At 46.6% G+C, this 22419-nt stretch overlaps 1 long non-coding RNA gene across 1 annotated transcript in view; it reads left to right on the forward strand.

Moving 5' to 3' along the window:
- Positions 1-22419, forward strand: part of LOC129385164 (uncharacterized) — a 261908-nt gene that overhangs the window by 12275 nt on the left and 227214 nt on the right. The window contains exon 2 of the long non-coding RNA XR_011894675.1: positions 15104-15226. This is a non-coding gene — a long non-coding RNA (uncharacterized lncRNA). The remainder of the gene's footprint in view (positions 1-15103; positions 15227-22419) is intronic.

Below are 22419 nucleotides of genomic sequence, written 5' to 3' on the forward strand. Positions count from 1 at the left end.
CGCCCGTGCGAATGTAAGTCACACCCGGCACAGAGGGTTGCTCCTTGGGCTCCAGTTGTCCGGGGGATTACTTGTGTGCGATATTGCCTTCCTGGTCTGCAACTGCCGTCACAAAGGTAGAGGGGGGGGGGATTGCTCCCAGGGCTTCACGGTGCATCACGGCCATCGTTGCCTCGCGGCTTGCAAGGGCCGTCACAATAGGCGGATGGGGGGAGACTGGTTGTCTTCTATCGACCTTTCAGAGCTGCAAATCAGCTTTCCTCGGGACCCTGGTTACCTGGAACCGTGCCAGGCTCCCGCTACATGTTCAGGAAGAGTCAAGCAGTAGTACAATAGCTCCCCATAAAGGCGCACGAGGTGGGGGACGCCAACTTGTTCGGAACTGCTGCGCCTCGGGAACGTGGTAGATGTGCTTCTGCGCTCCTTAAATAGGTGTCACGCGATTCTATGTGGTCTGGTGAACTCGAAGGAGGCTCAGAAAAAGGTCCCGTATCTAACAGTATCAGCACTTGGCGGTACAGAAATCACGTAACCAATTATACAACTTGCATTTATTCGTGTATTAGAAAGCTTCCGTGCTTAAATTATGTTAAAGCTAGTGGGGGTCTTACGGTCTACTTTTTCAATCGCACTCGCTCCCTATTTATAGTGGGCCCTGTTCTCTTGTAGAGAGTACAATAATGTATTTCCTACCGCATGGCGGCACCCTAGGCGCCCCTGAGCAGAAAATTTTGTTGTGGGAGTTCAGTGTTTTTTTCCTGTTTATCCTAGGTAGGACATTAGGCAGTATAATAGCAAGAGCTTGGTGGCGCAGCCAACCGCCCCGTTCCAAAGGGGACGCTATAACATCGATCCAGCCGCAAGAGCCCGACACATTCGTAGATGGTTGGGGCTCCTGCGCTTGTGCTCCTATGAAGACGGACACGATCCGCGTGGTCAAATGGTTTGGGCGAGAAGCGGCATGCCTCTTTCTTTCTGCCCGAGTCTCTTCACGCAATTTCTTTACCTTACGTGTGGAACGAAGGGGCGTTATAGACGAGCAAACGTTAAATTTCTGCTACAAATTGCACACTTGTAGGCTTTATAACTCTTGACGGACACCGATTTGAGTTTGAGAGAGTTCACGGCGGGGTGAACTCTCTCAAACGCGAACTCTCCTGCTAGAATCGACACAAGTACAGCCGAGCTACGCTTTTCAGAACGTCGCAAGCGAGGCTGAATTTATCGCGTCATCTGCGCAAGGGACACACGCATGATCCAGTAATGACTTTGTTGTACTGCAGGATAATACGAAAGTAAGGCGCGTGGGTACAACGGTTACAAAGATATAAGCGATATTAGTGTTACATGTACGTTAACAAAATTTGTTGCTGGGCTAGTTGGTTCATGCTTAACAACTGAAAACTGGTAAGCGCAATTCCAAGACGGGACAGAAAATAGACACAGAAGTACAGGACTGTCTGCCTTCTGTGCCGTCTTGGAATTGCGCTTACCAGTATTCAGTTTTTAGTGTTGCATGGTTTAGTTACACGCAGTTTAAGCAAGCGACCCCGTATTGCCCCGTATGCTGACTGCAATGAAAGAAGTTGCGCGCCAAAGGGCTCCATAATATTGACTTGCATAAGTTAAGCACGCATCTAAAAGCTTCCTTCAATTGCTATCTATACAGTAGAACCTCTTTATAATGAACCCGTATATAGTGAGCGAAGGCTACACTCAATAAAAATGTCACACCGGTAGCGATTACTCTTATAGGCGTCCATGTGATTCTGATATAATGAGAATGCCTGTAGTGATGAAGTGGATATGCAGAAGAAAAATAAAATCATGTACTATAATCTTGAACGACGTTCCCTAGTTTTGCCGTGAACGCGAACGACAATGAAGCCCCGAGGCCACTAACTTAATCGCGAAAAAGAAGACGTGCCAATGAAATTTCTGAGGAGTCCCCGGAAGATCGCTTCGGTGCATAAAAAAGGACGCTAGTAACGGGGGATTTAACAGCTTCACTTATTCAATAACGCTATGCTGGTCTGTAAGCAACAAAGTTCTTACTAAAAAAATCAAGAAAGTGTAATTTTATTTGGTATTATTCTTTAAAGTTTTCTATGGCATGAAAATTTATCTTAGTTCTTTTTGATGTTAGTAAACATATCTGCCATTCACAGTGCAGTTTACGTGTGTTAACGCTATAAATACTTGCACGTCTTAACACTGTAAACTTTTATTGACCGTACTTGCCGAAGGTTCTCGACCTGAGGCGTATGCACGCCTATTCGCTGCTCCTGCTCTGGAGGCTGCGCCAAAGAGACGCGGCTCAGTTCACGTGCGCGGTCATACTGTGCCGTGTCTTCCTCGGAGGCTGTCGTGCTACCGGACCGTGCTACTGGGGCAAAATGTTCCGTTGCCCCCGGTAGCACGGCCGTTGGGAGCCGTCCTGCCCTATAGCTGCGTGTTACAGCGTTCCCTGATACTGTTGTGCAACCGTTTGATCTGCGAGAGCTTCGGCTCGTGCACGCCGCGCTGATAGGGTGTGACAGCTACTCAAAGCCGAGGTAATCATCTAATAAGCACCTTCGTTGTACTCTTTGCCTTGTCCTTGCGGCGCTCCGTCTCGCTCCCAGCGGAGACCAAATGAGCGTCCGCTTTGGGCACACGCAACACACGTGCCTGAGCGGATCGTCCCCCTGAGGGACTCGGATCGTCGGACCCGCGTGGTGGTCTATAGGTGACTCCCGGTGGAGTACCGAGAGACGAATACCACAAATTCTAGGTTCTGCAACTCTTATTGTTAATTTTATAATCCTTAGTTCTACGGTCTATAAATCTTGAGTTGCAAGGCGCAAAGATTATGCAGCGCGTAATAAGCTATAAATATTGAGTACGGTAATTTGCGTAACGTCTTTGTTGTGTTGCTTCTGGTTAATGGAGCTTCACTCATGAAGATACTATCAAATTAACAATTTCGCATGTGTAGTCTATCAGCCTATGGGAACTATAAATATTTTATTTATTGGCCCTTTAAACGGAAAGGTCAGGTACACTTCAAGGACTGAAATCCACCCACCCATTTTGTTTTGATATTCATGATGATTAGGTAATAGACTGCACCGCTCAAAGAAGAAAAATTGAGAGCCGGATTATTCAAGGATTATTTTCATTTTCTGTTGTTTTCGCTCTACATAATTAGCTAGCTGGACGGCAGTTCTTCGCTACAGCCAGTATCCGCCGCTAGCTACAATGAGTGCTGAAAAATCTATAGAATCGAAGTACAAAAATCTTTACATTATACAACACCAAAAAAAAACCAAAAACAAAAACAGAGTACAAGTTGAAAGAAAATTTTCTAGACATTTTTTACTTTGGACGCAAAGGTGCAAAGGTCACGCCACTTGTTTTGAGCCCACTGCAGTCATTGGTTCCACATTTAGTGTCTCCCAGAGGGTTTGAATTTGCCGGTGCGGAAATAGCAAAAGCACAGAATGCAGGGATAAGTTAAGAGGGAAATGTCTTGTATATTATAGGGTGCTGGAATATATATACATTAAGACGAAGACCTTTCTAAACGAAAGGTTTAATCTGGGCAGCCATTCCGTGAAAAAAAGGTGCCAACACTGGCTTTACTGTTCCACAGGCCCTTGGTGTTTTGCTGCTGATACAACCATAAAAAAATAGTAAAAAAATAAAGAAATGCAGGACACTGACGGTAACGACCTCTGCGTTCCGTGTTGGCAAGTAGCGAAGGAGAAGTATCCTTTTATAAGAAGGATTTGTCTTGAGCGGTAAATTTTCTTTATTGGTTCGATGCCAAACTACTTGTAGGGACCCGCAGTGGCCCTACTCAGCTGAGTTCGGCAACAGAGTAGATGAACCGACGGTGCTCTCTTTCCTCGTCGAGTGCTAATGGCCGAGTTAGGAGTGGCACATCTGTATGTGCGCTTTATGCAGGCGCTACGCAATTTAATTAAATTTCAATTACACATTTCAGATATTATGAATGCAGGGACCAGAGACAAAAAGCTTGTCGATCAACAGCTTCTACCCGAAAGATCTAATATTGAGTTGAACCTTCAATCAATTTCCACATATCGAAAGTACTCAGCTATGCATGCTCTTTCATATTCCTAATAGGCTTCATAATAAGCTTCCTGATAAGGCACATTAAATAGTCATTATTATTTGCCAAGTTCACGTAATGCTCCGTATAATTTCAAGAGCTAGAACGAGGCACGATGCGGAGCAGAGGCATGGTGCGAGTCAGCAAGCGTGCGGAAAGGGTTTAATCTCCGAGAATTATAAGTGCGTCAAAGTTTAAGTGCCCAGCCGACGTAGGTCAACAAAGCCGAAGTCAGTGAAGCGTTCTGCAATGTTTCTCGTCAGGCTAGTGTGTCCATAACCAAAACCATGAATATATTATTTAACGCTTCATATACGGGGTGTTTCCGCTAACACTTTGAAAAATTCTTAAAGGTTGCCTTTGGCAGATAGTACAATTCTTGTTCGTAAGGTGGTCAACTCGAAACGGCGGACACTACTTGCTCAAAATATTGAAATGCATAAGCGACTATTTAACAAATTTCACTAAATAACTTTCTAACTAATTATCTTGTGGCCCATATTGCAATTTTCATATTCTAGCTGTGGAGTTCGCAAGGCGGATCCACTCCGAATTCTCAGGATGACACCAGTTTCGAGATATTAATTCCCGAACGTTGCAAAAAAATGCGTTCCCCTTCCAGTTACTTTTCTGCTTGAATGCATAAAAGGATGCGTTGTTAAGAAAGTAACTGGAGGGCCAATGCTTTTCTCCCCAAAATTTGGGAATTAATATTTAGAAACTCATTTCAAGTGTATTTGCCTTGGCAACTCAACGGCTAGAATTTGTAAATTGTAATATGGGCCAGAAGGTAATTAGTTAAAAGGTTAAATAGAGAATTTTTGTGAATAAGTCGACTATGCATTTCAACTTTTTGAGCAAGTAGTGTACGCCGCTTCGAGTAGACCACATCATCAACAAGAATCGTATTATCTGCCGCAGGCAAGCTTTAAATAATTTTGAAAGTGTTCGCTGAAATACATGGTATATGTATTGTGCACCTCATACTTGTGGCAAGCTATCGATTGTGCTTTACTGCTTTTTCACCCAGCAACACCGCATCTTCGGGGCTGGGTGCTATGTGCTTAATTATTCTTGATTCGTGCTTTGCTTGGACATTAACGTATGCGTATTGCGCGACCAATAATTAACGGCGATAATCTTATCGTGGGCCTCACAATTAGGCTTCTGGAAAACGCTTTAGCGAGACATCACCTCTTGTTTTCGTCCCTAATATATCCATAAAGAAGCAATAATAACAGATTCCCTTATGATACGCTCTGTTCCAGTGAGGCTGCGATTGGGACTTCGTGTTAAAATATTCTATAACTATACGCTGGTCTACCTTGTTGCTTACCGGTCCTTTTTTGCGCTTCATTAGAGTTCACTGCTTTGCTTTCTACCAAACTTTTGTTTTTAATCCTCTTTGCATGGAAACAATGTGCATACTTCATTCCATTGGACTCTGGAACCCTATCTATTATTTCTAGCTTAATTTATTGCAGGTTATAACTGTTGAAGGTGCCCGCACTATCACACTATTCCACGCACGACTTTAGAAAATAGGCATGAGCAGTGAGCAGGTGTAGGTGCACATGCGTTCACTGATGTGTATCTACTCCGAAACAATCAAAATGCGCAGTTTTACGTGCCGATACGATTAGAAGCAACGCCTTAGTGGCTAACCCACGTATTGATTTTGACCATGAGTTCAGCAGCGCGGTGCCATAGTTGTGGGGTACTGTGGCGGCTGTACCTGCTCCGGTAACTCAGCACTGAATGTGAAGGCGTATGTGACCTTCACCTAAAGAGGACGAGGTTGTGGCTTCATATTTCGCCTGTGGCGGCTGAATTCTGATGGGGGGAAGACGGCAAAAACATCCGTGCACTAAGTTCTTGGTCGTCGACGCTCCTAAAGTTTATTTTTGTTTTAATACTGCAGGCTTACAAGGGCAATAGCAGACGTACGTTGTGTGTGCGTGTGCATGTTATAACAATGTAGCGTTGCCGTTCATTGTAGTTTGATCTGTTCCTTGTTTTAAGTGTGATTTCTCATTCTATGATTTCCCGGAGTTTCGCGCGTTTACCGACAGATACTTAGTAGCGCGTGCGTAGTAAAAATCAATCAATCAATCAATCAATTCATATTTTCTAATATACATTTGCGACAGACAGTGTTTAGCTGATTTGTCAAAGCTCATTGCGCTTGTCGCTCAACAAGGCAGTAGATGGAACATCTAAATATCTGTAACAAATCTTACAACACAGGGCTAACTGCCAACGTCACATACTACAGATTAATTAACAAATTCAGAACAGTATAGAGGACGCCGATGAAGTGTCTCTTGGCGAAGTGTTGTTTTTGTACCCCTGGATATTTCTGTGAAATCACCGGTGTATATAACAGTCGTTACGCCTAGTTCGGTGGCGATGGAAGTGGACCGTCCAGGGTGTCTGCCGGAACTGGTGGCGTCAGCGGCGGCCGCCTCCAGGAAACGGATCGGGCTACAGACTGACAGCGACAGCGAAGGCACCCATGTCTACTCGCTCAGCAGCGAGGACCTTTCTGATGAAGACGACTTCGAACTTGTGCGGAGCCGCAAGGCGAAGTCGTCTACGAGGACCTCTTCGTTCTTCATTACACAAACTGTTGGGCCCACGCGGATCCCCGACGCCAACACCGCCTTGTTTATGCCTATGATAGCCAACGGTAACATGAAGCTGCCTAATAGGCAGTCTGTCTCGATTCATCTGGAGACCATGGTGTCTAACGAAATCACGGACGTTAGATTGAACACCCGCAAAAATGTACAGGCTGTTGATATTCTGCATGCGGGTGCTCTTAGCGCCCTACGCAAGGTACGAGGTCTTGATGGCATGCAGGTGCGCTATCACATCCCGCTGGGCTCTGAGGTCATAACCAGTGTCATATACGACATAGACTTGGCCATCTTCAGCAATTACTTGCTGATTCTAGTTTAAGCCACGAGTGATCATGACGTCATTGCTGATGTCTTGCACCTGGGCAAGTCCCGTTGCGTGAAGATCTTGTTCAAGGGCAACTGCCTGCAGTCACACGTTAAGGTAGGCCACTTTCGTCGTCCTGTCCGGCCTTTCATTCCGAAGCCTATGTAGTGCCGCAACTTCATAAAACTAGGACACGTGAGCAGCGTCTGTGAGAACGAAACAGTGTGCCCCCGCTGCGCGGAGCCACACGCCGTGGATAAATGTGCGGCCACTGTCATGAAATGTCCAAAGTGCCACGGATCTCATAAGGCTTCATCAAAGTACTGCCCAAAAATAAAGGAATTGCTATGTTAAAATAAATGGCAAGAGATTATTCCTCTCATCGAGAAGCCGCCGCTAAAATCAGGAAGCGACGCTACCGTGGCCGACGCTCTTCAAGGAAAGCTGCGTCGGTGACGCATGTGCCGCACCCACTGTCACCTCCTCCACTGCCACCCAGGCCATGCACATCAGAAAGGTCTACAAAGGGCAAGGACAAGGGCACTGAGAAGACTATGGACACCGAAGCCTGGTCTGCGCTGCCAAAACGGGAACCACCAGCAGATCCACCGCACGTCGACGGAAATAGCTTACCCCGAGCATCTCCTGCCGGTGAATTGACTGAACAAGATCGGAAAGTGGTTTTGGTGGTGCGATCACTAATCAATACCATTGGAATGCTACTGAACAAGCTGCAGACACCGACTGCTCAAAGAGCATTGCAAATACTGGACGCATTGAATGCAGTACTCGCAAGCCTAATATAAGCACCATGGCTCACCCAAACAATTCTTGTCGCACTGAAGTTAGGTTGGATGCATCCTTAGCCTCTTAAAACAGTAACACCCTTTGGAGTGTATATCTCTCCCACAACAATTATCGTCATCTGCCTTGCTTGCGTTCCTTTCTTGAAAACACTGCGCTCAATACCTTCCTGTCGAGAATGCTATGTCACGCTGATAACGCGCAAGCCATTCGTGACTGGGAAGTACTGGGCTCGCAGGGTTAAAGAAAGGAGACTCGGGCAAGACAGATGATTATTGTTCTGGGACAAGATAAGCTCCAAAGAGTGTAATTGTTTTTAAGAGTGTAAAGTTACAAGTGCCATCAAAAGTTTCCCGGTCCGAGGCGACAGTATTGTGCCTCCTCTGGCTCGAGGTGGCATTTACGAAGACCTACTCGTTTCGAATTGAAATGGCGGATACTCACATGTGCGACTCTTGTGCGACCACAGAAAATATTGAACACATCCTATGTATTTTTCCCCAAACAGAGGTCGAGCGTGAAGCTCTGCGAACAGCATTGAACCAGCTGGACTCTAGACAATTTTCGGTAATGAAGATCCTTGGACTTAGGCTGTACGCGTCGATGGCACAGAAAGCCGCGAAAGCGCCGTCATTATATTTCAAGTCGACAAGACTAGGGAACCATGTGTAGACTCGGTGCGAACATTCAACTGTGCGCGAAACTGTGCTCTCTCTCTCTCTCTTCATCCCCATACCCCTTCCCCAGTGCAGGGTAGCAAACCGGACGTGCGTCTGGTTAACCTCCCTGCCTTCCCTGTTTTGTATTTCATTCTCTCTCAGAACAGTAATCCGCACGAAAATTAAAAAAATTCACAATTCAACTGTAGATTCATCATCATCATCATCATCATCATCATCATCATCAGCCTAGTTACGCCCACTGCAGGGCAAAGGCCTCTCCCATACTTCTCCAACTACCCCGGTCATGTACTAATTGTGGCCATGTTGTCCCTGCAAACGTCTTAATGTCATACGCCCACCTAACTCTCTGCCGCCCCCTACTACGCTTCCCTTCCCTTGGAATCCAGTCCGTAACCCTTAATGACCATCGGTTATCTTCCCTCCTCATTACATGTCCGGCCCATGCCCATTTCGTTTTCTTGATTTCAACTAAGATGTCATTTACCCGCGTTTGTTCCCTCACCCAATCTGCTCTTTTCTTATCCCTTAACGTTACACCTATCATCCTTCTTTCCATGGCTCGTTGCGTCGTCCTCAGTTTCAGCAGAACCCTTTTCGTAAGCCTCCAGGTTTCTGCGCCGTAGGTGAGTACTGGTAAGACACAGCTGTTATACACTTTCCTCTTGAGGGATAGTGGCAACCTGCTGTTCATGATTTGAGAATGCCTGCCAAACGCACCCCAGCCCATTCTTATTCTTCTGGTTATTTCAGTCTCATGATCCGGATCCGTGGTCACTACCTGCCCTAAGTAGATATATTCCCTTACCACTTCCAGTGCTTCGCTACCTATCGTAAACTGCTGTTCTCTTCCGAGACTGTTAAACATTACTTTAGTTTTCTGTAGATTAATTTTCAGACCCACCCTTCTGCTTTGTCTCTTCAGGTCAGTGAGCATGCATTGCAATTGGCCTCCTGAGTTACTAAGCAAGGCAATATCATCAGCGAATCGCAAGTTACTAAGGCATTCTCCATCAACTTTTATCCCCAATTCTTCCCACTCCAGGTCTCTGAATACCTCCTGTAAACACGCTGTGAATAGCATTGGAGATATCGTATCTCCCTGTCTGACGCCTTTCTTTATTGGGATTTTGTTGCTTTCTTTGTGGAGGATTACGGTGGCTGTGGAACCGCTATAGATAGCTTCCAGTATCTTTACATATGGCTCATCTACACCCTGATTCCGTAGTGCCTCCATGACTGCTGAGGTTTCGACTGAATCAAATGCTTTTTCGTAATCAATGAAGGCTATATATAAGGGTTGGTTATATTCCGCACATTTCTCTATCACCTGATTGATAGTGTGAATATGGTCTATTGTTGAGTAGCCTTTACGGAATCCTGCCTGGTCCTTTGGTTGACAGAAGTCTAAGGTATTCCTGATTCCATTTGCGATTACCTTAGTAAATACTTTGTAGGCAACGGACAGTAAGCTGATCGGTCTATAATTTTTCAAGTCTTTGGCGTCCCCTTCCTTATGGATTAGGATTATGTTAGCGTTCTTCCAAGATTCCGGTACGTTCGAGGTCATGAGGCATTGTGTATATAGGGCGGCCAACCTTTCTAGGACAGTGTTCCCACCATCCTTCAACAAATCTGCTGTTACCTGATCCTCCCCAGCCGCCTTCCCCCTTTGCATAGCTCCCAAGGCGTTCTTTACCTCTTCCGGTGTTACTTGTGGGATTTCAAGTTCCTCTAGGCTATTCTCTCTCACCTTATCGTCGCGGGTGTTACTGGTACTGTATAAATCTCTATAAAACTCTTCTGCCACTTGAACTATCTCATCCATATCTGATTCACGCACACATCTGATTCTTGCCTATTCCTAGTTTCTTCTTTACTGCTTTTAGGCTTCCTCCGTTCCTGAGAGCCTCTTCAATTCTATCCATATTATAGTTCCTTATGTCCACTGTCTTACGCTTGTTGATTAACTTAGAAAGTTCTGCCAGTTCTATTCTAGCTGTAGGGTTAGAGGCTTTCATACATTGGCGTTTCTTGATCAGATCTTTCGTCTCCTGCGATAGCTTACTGGTTTCCTGTTTAACGGCGTTACCACCGACTTCTATTGCGCACTCCTTAATGATGCCCATAAGATTGTCGTTCATTGCTTCAACACTATGGTCCTCTTCCTGGGTTAAAGCCGAATACCTGTTCTGCAGCTTGATCCGGAATTCCTCTAGTTTCCCTCTTATCGCTAACTCATTGATTGGTTTCTTATGTACCAGTTTCTTCCGTTCCCTCCTCAAGTAAAGGCTAATTCGAGTTCTTACCATCCTATGGTCACTGCAGCGCACCTTGCCGAGCACGTCTACATCTTGTATGATGCCAGGGTTCGCGCAGAGTTTAAAGTCGATTTCATTTCTAGTCTCACCATTCGGGCTCCTCCATGTCCACTTTCGGCTAACCCGCTTGCGGAAAAAGGTATTCATTATCCGCATATTATTCTGTTCTGCAAACTCTACTAATAACTCTCCTCTGCTATTCCTAGAGCCTATGCCATATTCCCCCACTGACTTGTCTCCGGCCTGCTTCTTGCCTACCCTGGCATTGAAATCGCCCATCAGTATACTGTATTTTGTTTTGACTTTACCCATCGCCGATTCCACGTCTTCATAGAAGCTTTCGACTTCCTGGTCATCATGACTGGATGTAGGGGCGTAGACCTGCACAACCTTCATTTTGTACCTCTTATTAAGTTTCACAACAAGACATGCCACCCTCTTGTTAATGCTATAGAATTCCTGTATGTTACCAGCTATGTTCTTATTAATCAGGAATCCGACTCCTAGTTCTCGTCTCTCTGCTAAGCCCCGGTAGCACTGTATATGCTTCTTTTGGCCTCCTAACTTCACTGAGCCCTATTATATCCCATTTACTGCCCTCTAATTCCTCCAATAGCGCTGCTAAACTCGCCTCACTAGATAACGTTCTAGCGTTAAACGTTGCCAGGTTCATATTCCAATGGCGGCCTGTCCGGAGCCAGGGATTCTTAGCACCCTCTGCAGCGTCGCAGGTCTGACCGCCGCCGTGGTCAGTTGCTTCGCAGCTGCTGGGGACTGAGGGCCGGGATTTGATTGTTGTGTTCATATAGGAGGTATAGGAGGTATATAACCGTTAAAGCCATATGGAGCCCCTCTGCTCCACCCTCCACCGCAGCTTAATGGAGAGCTAATAAATTCCTACATATTCTATTTGATCTATTGCTTAGATAGATGTTTAGATGTTTATCACCGAGTTGTAATGTTTAACGGGTCCATAGTAAAGGTACCCGTTTAAAAATAGCATTACAATGCTCTGTATGACATCCCGGCAAGCTTCTTCAACAACTCTCTAGTCAAAGTTGCACCGCTCCAAGAATGAAGGCAAAATAAAACAAAACAAGGCAGTGTAATGAATGAATGCATGCCGCAGGAGTGGCTAACCACTTCCTGCGGCGCAACATGGTGGCGAGGTCATGGGAAGTGGACGTGATCCGGGGCCTACTACAATCCGGGCGATTCCCGGAGACGTGACGTGGAAACTTGTGTTGTTCGTTTCCACTCGCTGGAAACCACGAATAGAGCCTGCGCCGCTCATCACTGGCACCTGCGCAGCGTCTTCTTCGCCCTTCTCTTGATTACCGGCCGAGGCGAAGTCATCAGAGTATAGGTTTCCAGAGCATGTCTTCTAGCTTTATTGCTGTTGTTCGTGCTTTTTTTGTGTGTGCGCGTGGTTGTTGGCTGGAGGAATGTCGACGAGCAAGTACTGCCTAGAGTGAGGTCGTGTACTTGCGTCCCGTATTGCTTATTAATACGTTCTCTAAGGATGGCTTCCACTGAGGCGTGTTGACAAGTAAACAGCTCAAAGGTGGCCGTGGGGGCACACAATAAACAAACAAGACGAGATCTGTTTCACAAGGTAGCAAGGAACGTAGAGCCAATACAGTTTACTTTCTTTTTTGGTTGTTGCTAATTTTGAGCCGTGTTGTTTGCGAGCTCTGTTCTCGTGCACGAGAGAGAAAGCAAATGTTGGAAAGATTGCGAGGTTAAACAGACGACCGCCCGTTTTGCTACCCGACACTCTGGGTAAGAATACGAGAGATGATGAAAAAAAAAAAGCTCCGAAGGCGCACAGTTGCAGCAAATTTGTGGCACGAAGAAAGGACCCTGCCTATTGCTCGCAAAACAAGCCCAGTGTGCATAGAATAAGCTACCTGCTACAAAATCCACAATGCTGTTTGTATGTAAGCGCTGTTTTACTACTGGTCGGCCGCTTAAGATAATAGAAAGTTTAAGCAGAGCGTTTACGGTCCGCTCCGCTTAGACCGGAATATCACAACAATTGGCACGCAGCCGCTCAGCAAAACGCTACTGGGAGCACTGACGCGCGTGCGCACAGCACACATAGCGGCAGCGGAACGTGGGACGCTAACCACGTTCCGCTAGGAACCTGATTTAGCGGTGTGTCAGTGAGCGTGTAGTTGCTTTCGCAATCGTTTTACCGCCAAGCTGAGAGCACGTCAGTGGCATCTCTGGAAGACGCTCTTGTTAGATAAGCGAAATCAATGCATTCTGTGCAGCCACCGGTTCGCGTGAAACGTGTGCGGAGCGGAGCGCAAGCAAACGCTCTGCTAAAACTGTCTAATAATGTGTGAAATATCGCGATTGCTTTGCACGTGATCTTAGGAACAGCTATAGCGAAAAAAAATTTGTGAGTGCCTACGCTTGACCCCTATTCTCCAAACTTATTTTTACCTAAGTGCCATCTTTGTTGTCCATTGCCTGAGTGATCGTCCTGTTAGGAAACCGATTGCTGTCGTTAGTGGCGGCTACTTCAACACGAACCAGAGAGGAAGTGCTTTTGCGTAAGAGAAGGGCGTACTGGTTGCTAGAACACTGAAAATCCCTTTAATAATAGATATTTTCCAGCTTGCGTCCTGTTTTTGTACGCTTATTTCTTTGAACTTTGCGCCAACACTGGCCATTGTAAGTATCGACTTTGTCTTTGCCTCGTACTGGCTGCTTCTTTATTTAGGAGGCAAGTCTTAAACTGTCAAGTTTCAGACGCCGCTCCCACTTCTTTCCATTTAACATCGAGAGTTATATGAAGAAAGTTAGGCAAAATAAACATCTACCTGACAGCCTTCTTCGGGGCTGCTTTCATGCGGAACCGGAGCTTAACAGGGCTTATCGCGGCAGTTCGCCGGCGAGGCCATAATTTATTGGATACGACAGACGCCGCAAGCATGCATGTATAGGACGGTTGAGGAGGACCGTGGCTCGTAAATAGCAGACTTTGAGGAGGTCGACGGCAGAGATGAGATAATGCACTTTCAAAGGCCTCTCCCGAGGCAATAATAGGGCCCTGAGGAGCGGTAATTGTTATTTTTTTCTACCATCCAGGGGATATGTATATCACGCAAAAAAAAAAAAACAAAGAAGACATATATGGCTAAATTTGGTACACTATCTTGCATCCTGATTGAAACGGGAAACGCGGCGGAATACTGCACAAAAAATACTGGATAGGTTGACACACATTCAGGTGCTCTGCAATATTTTTTTTCCGTTTCTTTATAAGTTCTCGTATTACGGAAGCATAAAATTCTGCAGCGTGGCACCTGAAATCTTGAAACTGCCGGCATTGTTTCGCGCTTACGTGAAGATATTGTCCTTAGAAACCATCTCATATGCAAAAAGAAGTATAAATAAATCGTAGCCAATCTAGAAATGGCGACAGCTCAATTGACAATAACTGCAGTTTCGACGGACAGTTTATGGATCACGCTGTGTAGCATTGTAGAATGCTATGTACACCGAAAAAGTGTCATGTCTTCTCAGTGGCCTACTGCATTTCGTAAACCATGCGGCACCGAAGCACTCTCTGGAGCATTAGCGGCAAAGTTTATCGTCATAAGCAGCCCTGGCTAACAGGCGCTGTGGATGCCACTGACGGAGGTCTACAAATATACATGGCGTTTTTGCAAAGATTCGACACAAGCGGAATTATGGGATACTAAGATGGTGACTGGCAAAAATGAGCTAGAAGCTTTATAGATGGCGTTATTGGCGGCGCTCTGACTGTGCATCAATAAGACAATGCTGGACGAGTTGTGTGGTAGATTGTTCGCGCACCATTGCGAGTGCTAACAGCAAGCTACTCTGTGCTAACCACTGGCAATGTTAAAATGCGCAATATTGGGTTAGTTATTGCTTTGAATATTTCGTACTACCTGCGAAACTCGCATGTTCGCAAGCCACTACAAAGGCCAATTTGTCAGAAGTGCGCTACAACGCTTTTCGTAGTCAATGTGCAACTTATGGATGTCGAACGCCTTCAGTTGTCACATAATTGGGCATACTTTGCGTTTTGCACAGCATCAGAAAATTAAGAAAGTTACTCACTTCTCACAACACTTGAGTGTCATACGTACTACAAGCAGATAACAAAACGCCTCATGTGTTTTATAGTGGGTGTAAACTCAATTAGGAAGTGGTACCTAGTGGGCACCTAACAGTCTTGCATATTCTTATTTCAGAACCCGACGGAGTCAGTGCGGTAGGGCTACCACTACGCCAACGAGGGTTGAAGCGACAGGCTGAGTAATAGTACCACTCTTTTCCGACAGCTGTCTCTACAAGAAGCTCCTTGTAGAGACATCGTAAGTAAAAAAATAACACTATAAAACCTCTAGTTCTTCACGGGAACCTAAATTTGTGTCACTGCGCAAACGAGAAAAAATGCACTCGCTAGCAGAAATTCCAGAAGGTACAGGAAGAAGAATCCCCCGCGTTCAAGATAACACCTCAAGAAAGCGAATAGGCAACCAGTCTAGGAAGCAGATGTGTCGTGACATTCTTCTCCCAAACAAGTCCCGTTCTCCCGTCTTCCGCGAATCTTCCCTCGGGGCACCGCCGGCACGTGTGAAAGAAACTAGGAACAGTCGCTGAACAGGAGCTGGCCCATTCTGACTTTTTGGCTGATGGCGAATGTATATTTCTGGATGGAAGGACTTCTCATACCGCCTTGGGCCACGTTTTTTCTTGGGCATGTTTTCAAGGAGCTTCCTTTCGGTTCCAAATCGTGAAGCGTGAACACTTGCCCTTAAAGGGACGCTCAATGGTAGCACTAAATCGCTATAGACAAATAAAGTATTTTTTCAAAAGTATACCTTTGCTAATTTTGTGGAAACAGGTTGATTACGAAAAAAAATATAAGATCAAAGTTCAGTTCATTGAATTTTGCAACATAACGCTAGCGTAGGTACGCCAGTGGGACGTCACATATTTCAAAGTTCTTTGTTTATATCTATTTTAGTCATCGCTAAGCAAAGCTTCTTGAAACCAGCTAAGTTCATTCCTTGCCTCTTTCGCAATGCAATACAGTTTGTTTCAAGATAGATTGGCTAGGCCGAACTAGACGCCGTCAATATCCACAGAAGTCACAGGGAGGCGTTTCGGGAAACTTGAAGAGGGCAGCGCCACCATTTTTCGTTTTTACATCTTTGCTGGCTTACATACCTCTTCTGACGGGAACAGTGACTTCTTTTAGCACTGTGGAAAGTTAATTTACTAAAACAGTCCAAATTGCCTTTAACCTTACTGTGCCTTTAAACGACACCTTCGCGCTTCTAGTCTTGCCTATTAGGTTATTAATGCGAAGCATTCTTGTCGACTTCAACAAAGTGGTCTGTAAGGATCACTTGGTTGTTATTTTTAGCCGATCCCGAAGATAGTGAAGTTTAAAAATGTGGCCTGATCCCGAAAGTGGAGTAGTAAAAATCTGGACAATCCCTTGTGTATGTGTAACTTAAAAATACGGGCCGATCCCGAAGATGGTGCAGTCTGGAAATGTACGCCGATGCCATAAGTAGTACGGTCTAAAAATGTGGACTGTTCACGGTTCACGTGAGTATGGGCAATCTAAATATGTACATGGGCCAATTTCAAAGGTAGGGTGAGGATTAAAAATGTGGGCCGTTCCCGTGGGTACGTGCAATCTGAAAGTGCGGGTCGATCTCAAAGATAATGCAGCTTAGAAGGTAGTGCAGTCTAAAAATATGGGCCATTTCCGTGGGCACACGCCGTCCTAAAATGTGGGTGAATATTGAATTATATATATATATAACATAAAAGTGTGGCAGATCCCGACGATTGTGCAGTCTAAAATCTAAAATCTGGGCTGATTACGAAGCTAGTTTATGAACTTCAGCATCTGCCGAAATTTTTTCCGTGCTGTCTTGCACCACCGACTAATACAACCCCCGGTGCCGCAAATAATTCTGGATTTTGTCTAGAATGTGTTTTCACGCCCGAAAAGACATTTCAGCGCGAACATTGCGAACTTGGGCTGGAGTTGGTGGCAACGCCCATGCACATGGAGTCACATAATGCAAGGAACCCCATCCAAACACAAAGTTTCAATGGCCCACGGGCTCGTCCCGGCATTTCGCGGAGTCCCAGGAATCTACAGAGCATATGGATTTCAATTCTGAAAGTTTATGGGTATAAAGTTTTCAAACTTTTGATGCGAAAGGTGCATTGACATTTCGAAAGCCGTGCTTTGTAGTTTCTTTTCCGGAACTCTGTGGGTTTAATATTGTTATAAACATTGGACGCCAAACGTGCATTGACTTTTCTAAAGTCGTACATCGGACCATGCAACGAGACAAGGCAAATCAACACACTATCAGACAAGTTCAGAAAGCACGCAGCGAGGTCTGATGAGACGACGCGTTGCGGTGGTTCACTTGTGCCGTCAAGTCACAGAAAAGAATATCAAAGCATCCATGTCAAGACACGCAAGCAAAGGTAACTAACGTTATTATGTTTATTTTTGTACTTCGACTTCTATTTCCGAGGACACATTCAGCCTCTTCAATTTTCTTGTTCTCGTTACCCGCAGGCTGCCAGAGCCAGACAGAGCGCATGCGTTTTTCTCGTGTTGCCCCGACCACCGCGCGGCGCACTTAGGTGCGCGTTCGTTTTTCTCTGGCCGAATGAATTTTCATCTGGCAGTTTTAGACGCTTTCCTGCTAGCAGACGAGAAAAAGAAACAATGGTCGCTCGCCGCAATCACTGTGCGGACTCGACGGATTGCAAGGCGATCGCTTGAGCGCACCTCTCCGGAAAGTCTCGCCGGTGTAGGATACCGAGCACTTTGCGTATGGTTGTCTGTGGACCAAGCGTCTCACGTTTTCTTCGACATTCTTTCGGTAGCCACATTAGGGGCCCAAAGTAGGCATTTGATTGTGACCAACAAGCTTTCCTTCGGTGTCTTTTTCATTTCTTTGCCACCACCCAACAAAGATAAAGAAAAGACATTGTTGCGGCGCAGCGAATTGTCGCATCATGAAAGTTCGATTTTGTTACTTCTTCTATTGCGCCAAGTGATGAGCTACGGGACCCTTCAGTTGCCGGATACTCTTATTATATTATTGCGATTGGAACCTTATGGACACTCCAGGCTCATTTCTGCCGTCGCCCACATATTCCGTATAAAATCCAAGGGCGATAACATCCTGACCGCGCGCCGCATGCTGTATGTGCGAGCGAAAGCGTAGGGGGAGGGGTGGTATGAGTGAACGGACGATGGTGGATCAGTCTTGTGTGCGCAAGGTAAAAAGCGGGGAGGAAGCATGCCGCCTTCAGTCACGCGCGATACGTCAGGGGAGTGGAGGGAGGGAGGGAGGGAGGAAGGGAGGGGGGAGGCGGGCAATAGGAGTCCGTGATCTGTGAATCTGTGATTGTGCAACATGTTTATTTGCCTTGTTTGACGCATTAAATATAGTGACTTTTTCTTAGAGAGAGAGCGAGAGAACAACTTTAATGAAAATGCCTGTAGAGTCGGTTAGGCTCCCTCCACGCAGGGAGGACAAGCTTTTACCGCAACGCGGCCACTACGTCAGTCTCGTGCATTGTGCTCCTCGAGGTCTTCGTTCCTCGCTACTTCCGCGGATCCGAGAGGGCCGCGGCCCCCTTCCTGGGGGTGCTGCCCCCTTTCTCCTCGGTTTCGCGCGGTCGCTCCGTCTCTAGAGCTGCCGAGACCTGCTGGACGGCCTTGAGTTGTCTCTTGGTCATAGCTCCTCGTTGCAGCCTCTAGCTGCGGCGGGATCGTCGTCTTCTCGTTGGCTTCTCGCGGATTTATACTACAGTCCCAAATGATGTGAGCAGCAGTGGCTCTCTCCTTAGCGCACAGTCTACACACGTCACTCACGTACACGCTCGGACACACGTGCTTAGCTAGCACCTGGGTGAGCAGGGACTCCGTCTGTAATTGCCTGTATAACACTGCCTCCTTCCGGGTAAGCCCCGGGTGAGGTGGCGGCATAGTCTGTCTGTTAAGTCTGTACCACTTCACTATTTCGTTGAAGGTGGTCATCTTGTCCTTGGCACTGCACCGCGACCAACACTCTGAGTCGGCCATGCTTGCAGCTGCGCGGTTGGTTAGTCCTCGCGCGGCCGAGTTGGCCGTCTCGTTGTGGTTCACGTTCCCGCGTTCCGACACGTCACTGCTCATGTGGGCCGGAAACCACTTGATCACCACAGCGCTTTTGTGTCGCATGTCTTCAGCCCTGCGCCCCCAGTATGCGCGCGGCCTCACTACATACCCTACCCTTGGCGTAGTTCTTCACTGCCGTTCTAGAGTCACACAACACAGTAGTGCATCCGGGGTCGGAGACGGCCAAGGCGATGGCCACCTCCTCCGCCCGGTGCGCCTCTCGAGTCCGGACTCTCGCCGCGGTCTTCGTTGCACCCGTCGATGCCTCGACAGCCACCACCGCGTATGCGTCGCTGCTCCCTCGATACTCCGCCGCGTCCACGTAGACGGCGCCTTCTTCTCTGGCGTGGAGGTCCACGAGAGCCCTGGCCCTCGCCAACCTCCGCTCCTTGTTGTGCTCAGGGTTCATGTTTCTCGGGATCGGGCAGACCCTGAGCTTTCTGTTGATGCTATCCGGTATAGGTACGTCTTTCTGCTGCTTGCCTTCCCTCGGCTCGACGCCAAGGTTCCGCAGTATCTGTCTTCCGGTTCTCGTTTCAGAGAGACGCTCGAGTTGCGCCGTTCTCTGCTTCCGCTATTTCGTCCAGCGTGTTGTGGACTCCCAGCGCCATGAATTTTTCGGTGCTCGTGCTCCCGAGGCGGCCGAGTGCCGCTTTATATGCCTTGCGTATGGTGGCGTCTATCTCGTTACGTTCGCTCGGCCTCCAGTTGTGGAAGGCGGCCACGTACGTTATGTGGCTAGCTGCGAAGGATTCAACGAGCCTAGTCAGGCTCGTTGGGCACCTTCTTGATGAGTCTCATTGCCGCGGCCTCTTTGCCCGCGAGCTTGTTGAACGTTTCACCATTGACTCGGTTTCGCTGGATGAGCAGCCCGAGCACTCCCCCCCCCCCCCCCCCCCCCTATCCACGAACGACATAACGAAATTCCTGGCTACACCACTGCCAACGAGTAAGGCGGTTGCTCTTTACTTGAATTATCATCCTGTGTATATCACGGCCCACGAATGAGCAAGGAAAAATAAGCTGACGAAATGCCTTTCGCGGTTTTATATTGCTTTGCACTGCATAGAAATAGCCACCTTTCTTTGCAGCCATAGACATTTACTCTTTCGGAAGTTACTTAAACTCCTGTTTTGCTCTTTTATGCCATCCTTTATCTTCAGTCGTTATTTATGATCTTACCATCCTTGGGGCAATTTAGGTGATAACAGACTACCTGTGCCTCCCCGTTATTGTTACCTCCTCAATGGTAGACAGTCTCAACATAGTTCCATATCACGGTAAACGAGAACGGCTTGTCATATGTCAATTATCTCTTGAGCGCGCTGTGCAGAAAGAGAAACGGAAGCATTCGAAATCATAGAGAGACTGCAGTGGCGTCAAAGTGATGGTAATGAAACACGTTAAGGTGCATCAGCGCACATAGCATGGATACTAAAAAAAAAAACAAGGCACTTTGGTAGCTTATTGCCACGTGCTTGCTGTTACGTCTCTCGAAGCCATGTCGTGGTCCCGACTTTTCCAGAACCATCAATGCGCACCTGGGCATATTTCATTCGCTCACTGAACGTGTCTCTTCTGCGCTTAGAAAGCATGTGATTTAGCCGGCGCAGCCATATGTGTTTTTTTAAGTCGCATGCTTTCACCTCGACTTCGACTTGTGCCCACAAGGACTCGAAGCTTACTCACTCTCTCCTATGCATCCATCGCGTCAAGAGGGGACAGGGTTGTTACAGGATGTTACAGGCAGCAATTAGGCAAATAACCCGTACAACATAGCAGAGAAGGAATGGGCGGAGTTGTAGCCTACAGTTTACAAGCCTACACGGCCCCCAGTCTAACCTTGATGTTTTGATTCTCCGGTATAATAGAGAACGCTTCTGACTGTCAGTACCTGGAATCTGAGGCCGGGGCAAGTTCAAATTAGTCCCGAGGGTAGAGTCAGCGCGATGCACGTTTTTTGTTACACGCGACTCTTGGCAACCTGAACCAGGCACACCACCCGTAGCGTCCTGAAAAGCGAGGCAGATCGAAGTGGTGTATAAAGTTTAGTTTCCCGAATTTCCCCAAAGGCGCCGCGAACGTAATTGCTAGCCCAGTAGAACGCAGGCAGGGTCATAAGTGAAATACCTGTTCTTTACGTTCTTCTTTTAAACATACCCAAAGATGGCTGCACGCTCCGGGCTGTATTCATTCTGCCAGTTCGCAGCGCTGCCCCCAACCTACGGCAACGCCGTATGCTCGTCCACTTTATTCATGCCACTCATAACTACAAATAAAACAATGTTTATATATTATGTAATGCTCATTTCTCTTTTTACAGGAATATGATGTCAGGTAGCGGTAATCCTCATTAGTATGATGCACCAGTTCATTTCATGCACCATATGCAAAGAAATATAGCACAAAAATGCACCCGAGGGCAAGCGCTAGTGTTTTGGGCAGCCGCAACAAGTGCCATATGGTGACGCCACTCTTTCGCAGAAGTGATTAATTACACACGTAATTTCCATCACATTATTTTTGTCTGTTCTGAAATAAGCAGAGGCTACAGCGTTTTTAACACTACAAATCTTTCGACGACTGTGTCCAGAATCCAAGCACTCGAAACTTTGTCACGTTCTGATTATGTCAATTGAAATAATTTCTTACAATATTTGAAGAAATAAATTTCAGAAATTGTGCAGGAACCACCGACGATAATTTAGAGAGTGAACGAGAAGGTGAGATAGTAAGAAAGCCTGAGTTACACGGAAACCGAGCAAGCAAGTGAGCGAGAGAACGAACGAACAAACGATCATTTTTCTTGCCGTGTCCGACCACCGACTATCGACCACCAACCGCGAAACCGGCCGAAATAGCTGAATAAAGCTATTTGCTTTAATAGTTTCAAAGGCTATGGCAAATTTTTCACGCAGTTACCGCATGAAGAACAAGAACATGTTGTGGGCACCGACACATAACATTGCCTGACCAAGCAAAAAATTCAAGAAGATGAGGTGCTCCGTTCCGCAACACAACGCGGGAATCGTTTTATATTAAGCATTTGGCATGTAGCTGGCTATCCTCTTTTAGTGTTCCGCAAAGTGTTGCCAGATGAAGTAGCACGTCCGCGTGTGCTACGAAAAGGGCTACGCGATAGAACGACGATATCTGCGGGATGGCAGTACTCTGTAAATATACTATAGTTTGAAAACCTCCGAGCAGTGCGGTTGACCCGTAGTTGTTGCAGTGTGTCAGTTAAGTAACTTGAGAACATCTGACGCTTACACGTTCGCGAGATGAGTACAAGTTATAAAATTAAGGGGCACACAATTAGACTCCCTGAAAGGTTCTCTTTTTTTGATAAGGACT

Source organism: Dermacentor andersoni, chromosome 5, assembly GCF_023375885.2.
Source record: "Dermacentor andersoni chromosome 5, qqDerAnde1_hic_scaffold, whole genome shotgun sequence".
NCBI lineage: Eukaryota > Metazoa > Arthropoda > Arachnida > Ixodida > Ixodidae > Dermacentor > Dermacentor andersoni.